This window comes from Populus euphratica, unplaced genomic scaffold, assembly GCF_000495115.2.
Source record: "Populus euphratica unplaced genomic scaffold, PopEup_1.0 scaffold450.1, whole genome shotgun sequence".
NCBI classification, from domain to species: domain Eukaryota; kingdom Viridiplantae; phylum Streptophyta; class Magnoliopsida; order Malpighiales; family Salicaceae; genus Populus; species Populus euphratica.
In genome coordinates, this window is record NW_011500331.1 from 184,034 (window position 1) to 191,140 (window position 7,107).

Below are 7,107 nucleotides of genomic sequence, written 5' to 3' on the forward strand. Positions count from 1 at the left end.
TAAAAATAAAAATATTTATAAGAGAAATAATAATAATATTTATAAGAGAAATAATACTATTTTTAAAATAAATACTTTTAATTATAATAAATATAATAATATTAATAACATAAATAATTATATTTAGAAATCCAAAACTCAAGAACATTGGGTCTTGCGGTGGAACCCAAGTTAATTGGCTTCAGACATAAGACCCAAGAGCATTGGGTCCAGGCACGCACCCAAGTGAAATGAATGCTCCACAAAATTTAAAAGCATTAGGTCCTAATGCCTCTCCAAACAAAATTGGGTACAAATGCAGGACCAAAGCCAATTGGTTCTGCGTTAGAACACTCAAGAGAATTATAATAAAAAAATAATATTTATAAAAATAATAATCATATTTAGAAACCCAAAAATATTTATAATACAAATAATTAAATTTTTAATATAAATATTTAGAATTATAATTAAAACAATAATATTTATAACACTAATTATAATATTTTTTATATGAATACTTTGAATTATAAAAAAATAATTATATTTTTTACATGAATACTTTGAATTATATTTTTTAATCTTTTAAAAAAATAATGGTTTTTCTTCAATAGTAATAGTATTTTTAAATTTAACAACAACAACAACAACAATAATAATAATAATAATTTTTCGAATTTATTAATTATTTTATTATTAATAATAATAAAAATAATAATATTTATAACACAAATAATACTATTTTTAATATTAATGTTTTCAATTATAATAAAGATAATAATAGTTACAAGATAAATAATACTATTTTTAATATTAATGTTTTCAATTATAATAAAGATAATAATAGTTACAAGATAAATAATACTATTTTTAATATTAATGTTTTCAATTATAATAAAGATAATAATAGTTACAAGATAAATAATACTATTTTTAATATTAATACTTTCAATTGTAATAAAAATAATAATATCTATAATACAAATAATACTATTTTTAAAATAAATACTTTTAATTATAATAAACATAATAATATTGATAACATAAATAATTATATTTAGAAACCCGAGATCCAAGCCAGTTGGCTCCAGACTCAGGATCCAAGAGGCTTGCCTCCTAACGCAAGATCCAAGCAAAATAGATCTTGATACAGAACCGAACATAATTAGATCCTGACAAAGAACCCAAGGCCAATTGGTTCTGCATCTAGAGCACCCAAGATAATTATAATAAAAATAATTATATTTATAACACAAATAATTATATTAAAAAGCCCAAGAATATTTATAACATAAATAATAATATTTTTAAGATGAATGCTTTAAATTATAAGAAAAATAATACTATTTATAGTACAAATAATTATATTAAAAAGCCCAAGAATATTTATAACATAAATAATAATCTTTTTGATATGAATACTTTCAATTATAAGAAAAATAATAATATTTATAATATAAATAATTATTTATAATATAAATAATATTAAAGATAATTAGATCCTGACAAAGGACCCAAGAGACTTGGGTCCTCTACAGGATCCAAGTGAAATGGATCTTGATGCAGGACCTATAATCATTGAGTCCTGACACAGGATGTGACACGACTAAAAGGTTGATGTCTTCTCTCAAGTGCAGGAGTGTCGAAGTAATAAATAACCCGGCAAGACTGGGGTCGAACCACAGAGAGGTTAATTGAGCAAATTATAAACAACAATAGTAACAACAACAACAACAACAATAATAATTACAATAGTAGTAGTAGTAGTAGTAGTAGTAGTAATAATAGAAGAAAAAGAAAAAGAAGAAGTTGATGAGAACTTTGAGATGAAAAGATTAACGTAAGGATTAAACAATGATAATAACAAATGTCAAGGTTAGAGGTTGATTAGTACTTAAAAGTGCATTTTTATCATGGTTTTATATCATCATTTTGCACTTGAAGTATCAATAACTCTTTAACTAAAACATGTTTTATAATAATATATCTAATAATATAAGATACTTTTAATTTGTGGTAAATGTTCATTTTAAATACAGGCTTATCACATAAATGAAAGGATTGATTGATGACTTTAAGAACTTAAATTGCAAGCGCAAAGAGATGACCAAAATTAGAAAAGAGATGTCGGTGCAATCCAAACCGGAACACTGTTGGGTAATTGAGTCATATCTGGAGCTATAGATCTCAGATTTAGGACTACTTTATATGGATGAAAAGGTAAGACATAGGCCTATAACTTTCATATGGAGCCCAAGATCTAAAAAGGTCATTTTCAAGTCCAAATTATCGCAACAACAAAGAAGCCCGAAGCTGTCCTCCAGCCCGAGCACTGTTCAGTATTTTGACCATATTTGAAGTTTTAGAAGTCAAAATGAGCTGAATTTTTACACAAGAAATCTGAGACAATTACCTACAACTTTCATGTTTTCAAGTGGATCAAATTTTGACGTTATCAATGATGTTTTGGGCAGACAAGAGAAGATAATGATTGTCACCAAGTCAAGAGTTGACTACCCACTCATCAATTAGTCATCAAATCAATAGTTCCCAATTTTGGCCTATAAAAGGAGGCATTTGCCATGCATTTAGGCATCTTGGTTTCTAGATCAAGATCATGCTCTTCCTTTCTTTCTTTTTATTTTTTGTAATGTTTATGCTTTGCTTTCATTAATATCAAGTTTATGCCTTTCATTTCCTTTCATTTACTTAGCTAACTTTTATCTTATTTATGTTCTTATTTTGTTTATTTATTTTTCTTTCTTTTATTATGTCTAGCTAAGTTTATTATGTCAAGGTGAAAAGGTTACACTAATGGTGTAAGAATAAGTATAGTGTAAACTCAAAATGGACTTTAATGTTTGATACTAACATGTTTTATATTTGTTATATGGACTTTAATGTTTGATACTATGGACTTTAATGTTTGATACTAACATGTTTTGTATTTGTTATCTTGTTCACTCTTTAATACTTTGCTTGTTAAATGACTAATCTTAATTTATGTTGTATAACACTTGGTACAACAAATGCTTGGCACTTTCATAGCCCATACTGTATGGTATAACCAACACGTGAGCTATGAAAGGAACTTGATTTGTTGTTAACATAAGTTATAATCATGAATGCTTGACGAGATTTACAAGTACTAGCATTAATCGAATAAGATGACTAATGTAATCATGTTAACAATCTATAATCTAATTGGAATCTCCTTTGTGTGTGGTTTTCAATTGAATAATAAGAGTTTATACTATACTTGTTTGACATACCATTAGTGAAACCTCTAACCTTGACATTTGTTATTATTATTGTTTAATCCTTACATTAATTTTCCATCTCCAAGTTCTCATCATCTTCTTCTTCTTCTCTTTCTTTATTATTATTATTATTATTATTACTATTACTACTACTACTAGTATTATTATTATTATTATTATTATTATTATTATTATTATTATAGTTATTATTGTTATTGTCATTGTTGTCATTATTGTCATTACTATTATTATTATTGTTGTTATTATTATTATTATTATTGTTGTTGTTGTACTATTGTCGTTTATAATTTGTACAATTAACCTCCCTGTGGTTCGACCCCGGTCTTGCCAGGTTATTTATTACTTCGACACTCCTGCACTTGAGAGAAGACATCAATCTTTCAGTCGTGTCAGAGGTTCCACTAATGGTATGTCAAATAAGTATAGTATAAACTCTTATTATTCACTTGGAAACCACACACAAAGGAGATTCCAATCAGATTATAGATTGTTAACATGATTACATTAGTCATCTTATTCAATTAATGCTAATACTTCGATTAATGCTAGTACTTGTAAATCTCGTCAAGCATTCATGATTATAACTTATGTTAACAATAAATCAAGTTCCTTTCATAACTCAGGTGTCGGTTATACCATACAGTATGAACTATGAAAGTGCTAAGCATTTGTTGTACCAAGTGTTATACAACATAAATCAAGATTAGTTATTTAACAAGCAAAGTATTAAAGAGTGAACAAGATAACAAATATAAAACATGTTAGTATCAAACATTAAAGTCCATATTAAGTTTACATTATACTTATTCTTACACCATTAGTGTAACCTTTTCACCTTGACATAATTAACTTAGATAGACATAATGAAAGAAAGAAAAATAGATAAACAAAATAAGAACATAAATAAGATAAAAGTTAACTAAGTAAAGGAAAAGAAATGAAAGGCATAAACTTGATATTAATTAAAGCAAAGCATAAACATTACAAAAAATACAAAGAGAGAAAGCAAGAGCATGATCTTGATCTGGAAACCAAGATGCCTAAATGCATGGCAAATGCCTCCTTTTATAGGCCAAAATTGGGAACTATTGATTTGATGACTAATTGATGAGTGGGTAGCCAACTCTTGACTTGGTGACAATCCTTATCTTCTTTTGTCTGCTCAAAACGTCATTGATAACATCAAAATTGGAGCCACTTGAAAACATGAAAGTTGTATGAAATTGTCTCAGCTTTCTTGTGTAAACAATTCAGCTCATTTCAACTTTTAGAACTCCATATATGGCCAAAATACTGAACAGTACTCGGGCTGGAGGACAGATTCGGGCTTCTTTGTTGTTGCTATAATTTGGACTTGAAAATGGCCTTTTTAGATCTTGGGCTCCATATAAAAGTTATAGGCCTATGTCTTACCTTTCCATCCATATAAAGTAGACCTAAATCTGAGATCTATAGCTCCATATATGACCTAATTATCGAACAGTGTTCCAGTTTGGATTGCACCGACATCTCTTTTCTAAGTTTGACCATCTCTTTATCCTTTCAATTTCAGTTCTTAAATTCATCAATCAATCCTTTTATTTATGTGATAGGCCTGCATTTAAAATGAACATTTACCATAAATTAAAGGTATCTTATATTATTAGATATATTATTATAAAACATGCTTTAGTTAAGGAGTTATTGATACTTCAAGTGCAAAATGATGATATAAAACCTTGATAAAAATACACTTTTAAGTATCAATCACACCCCCCAACTAGCTTATTAGTAGTCCTTAGTAATCAAAGCGTTAAAATAAAAAAATACTTTGCAAATTCCACAAAGCAAGGTAGTCATCATTTAACTTCCACTAATCTATCCAGATAAACAAACTCTCATTAAATTTATATACCTGCTCAATACCTCTTAACAAGATATTTATAAACCTTTCTTTTGTGCTCAATGTATCAACACATAATTATGGGGCTTTTCTTGGAAGAAAACAAAATTTTTGTCCTAATGTTTAAAGTTAACTTCCTTGGGTTGGGATTATTATTTTTGTCTTTTTTTTTTTAATATATACATATAATTTAAAACACCATGCATCTTTAACCCATGTAACAAGCTTTCAGCTAATAACTCCCAGACTAGTTGGTCTTAGAGCATTAGGTGTTAAGACACCCCTACGAGCTTAGTAACTTGGGTCGCAGATACTGATATGTAGATAGTGCAATGTTTGATTCCCTTAAGTTTTTCTCCTCAACTCATGTAACAAGCGTTGGGCCAATAACTCCCAAGTTAGTTGACTTTAGGGTATTAAGTGTTAAAACACCCCTTCAGGCTTAATTGCTTAGGTTAGGGAGGCTACGGAACCAAACTTATCTACATTTTTATTATTATCATTTTTTTTCTTTTTCTTTTTTAATTATATATTATCCCTTTCCCTTAGTAGTTACCTTTAACAAAAGAACATAAATAATATAATAATCCAATATACAACCCACAATCATATGTTAAAGTGTGTGTGTGTGTAAATTAAGGTTTAAGAATACATGTTAAATAAGTATATAAGCAGAATTAAGTGATAACAATGCGAGAGTTTGTAAATCTGAATATTTCAAGAAGTATTATGATAGACCTTGTTATAAATGATTACTAAGATGCGTCTCAAGAGTCATAAAAATTCTCCTTACTCTGCCATCATAGTAACAACAATTTTGCACATACTTTATGAAATAGAAAACACAGTTTTTTTTTAGCTACTACCCTCTCCCCCCCAACTAAAACAAGACATTGTCCTCAATGTTTAAAGGTAGAAAGATAGAGTATAAAAGATATCACCTGAAATAACGAACACTAACAAACCTGAAATACACTGAAACAAATATAAGTAACAACAAAACACAATAATAAAACCAAAAGACACAAATATTCACAAATGAAGGCTCAAATCCAATTTAAGCTTTTTACGGCTTTCCTTAGTTGACCAATTTATGCGACTCATGGAAGGATCAATTACAGGAATGAAAGATTGTTGTTGGTCAATCAATTGTTCAGCAGTAGCAGCAGAGATTATGATTTGTCGTGCAGAAGATGTTAGAAATTCCTGTTCCACAGCATGATCAAGAAAAGACAACAACTTATCATAATAACCATCAATATTTAACAAACCTATGGGTTTATGGTGAATGTGCAGTTGGGCCCAAGAGGAAATATGAAATATCTCTTCCAATGTACCTAGACCACCTGGTAAAGCAATGAAGGCATCAACATGATTAAACATTGCATTCATTCGAGCCGACATTGTGGAGACTTGAAGTTCCTCTCCAATTATTTTTCCAATGATGTCCCCTTGTGCTAAAGTGATTGATACTTAAAAGTGTATTTTTATCAAGGTTTTATATCATCATTTTGCATTCGAAGTATCAATAACTCCTTAACTAAAGCAGGTTTTATAATAATATATCTAATATTATAAGATACATTTAATTTATGGTAAATGTTCATTTTAAATGCAGACCTATCACATAAATGAAAGGATTGATTGATGAATTTAAGAACTGAAATTGAAAGGATAAGGAGATGGCCAAACTTAGAAAAGAGATGTCGGTGCAATCCAAACCGGAACACTATTCAGTAATTGGGTCATATCTGAAGCTATAGATCTCAGATTTAGGTCTACTTTATATGGATGCAAAGGTAAGACATAGGCCTATAACTTTCATAGGAGCCCAAGATCTAAAAAGGCCATTTTCAAGTCCAAATTGTAGCAACAACAAAGAAGCCCGAATCTGTCCTCCAGCCCGAGCACTGTTCAGTATTTTGGCCATATCTGAAGTTCTAGAAGTCAAAATGAGCTGAATGT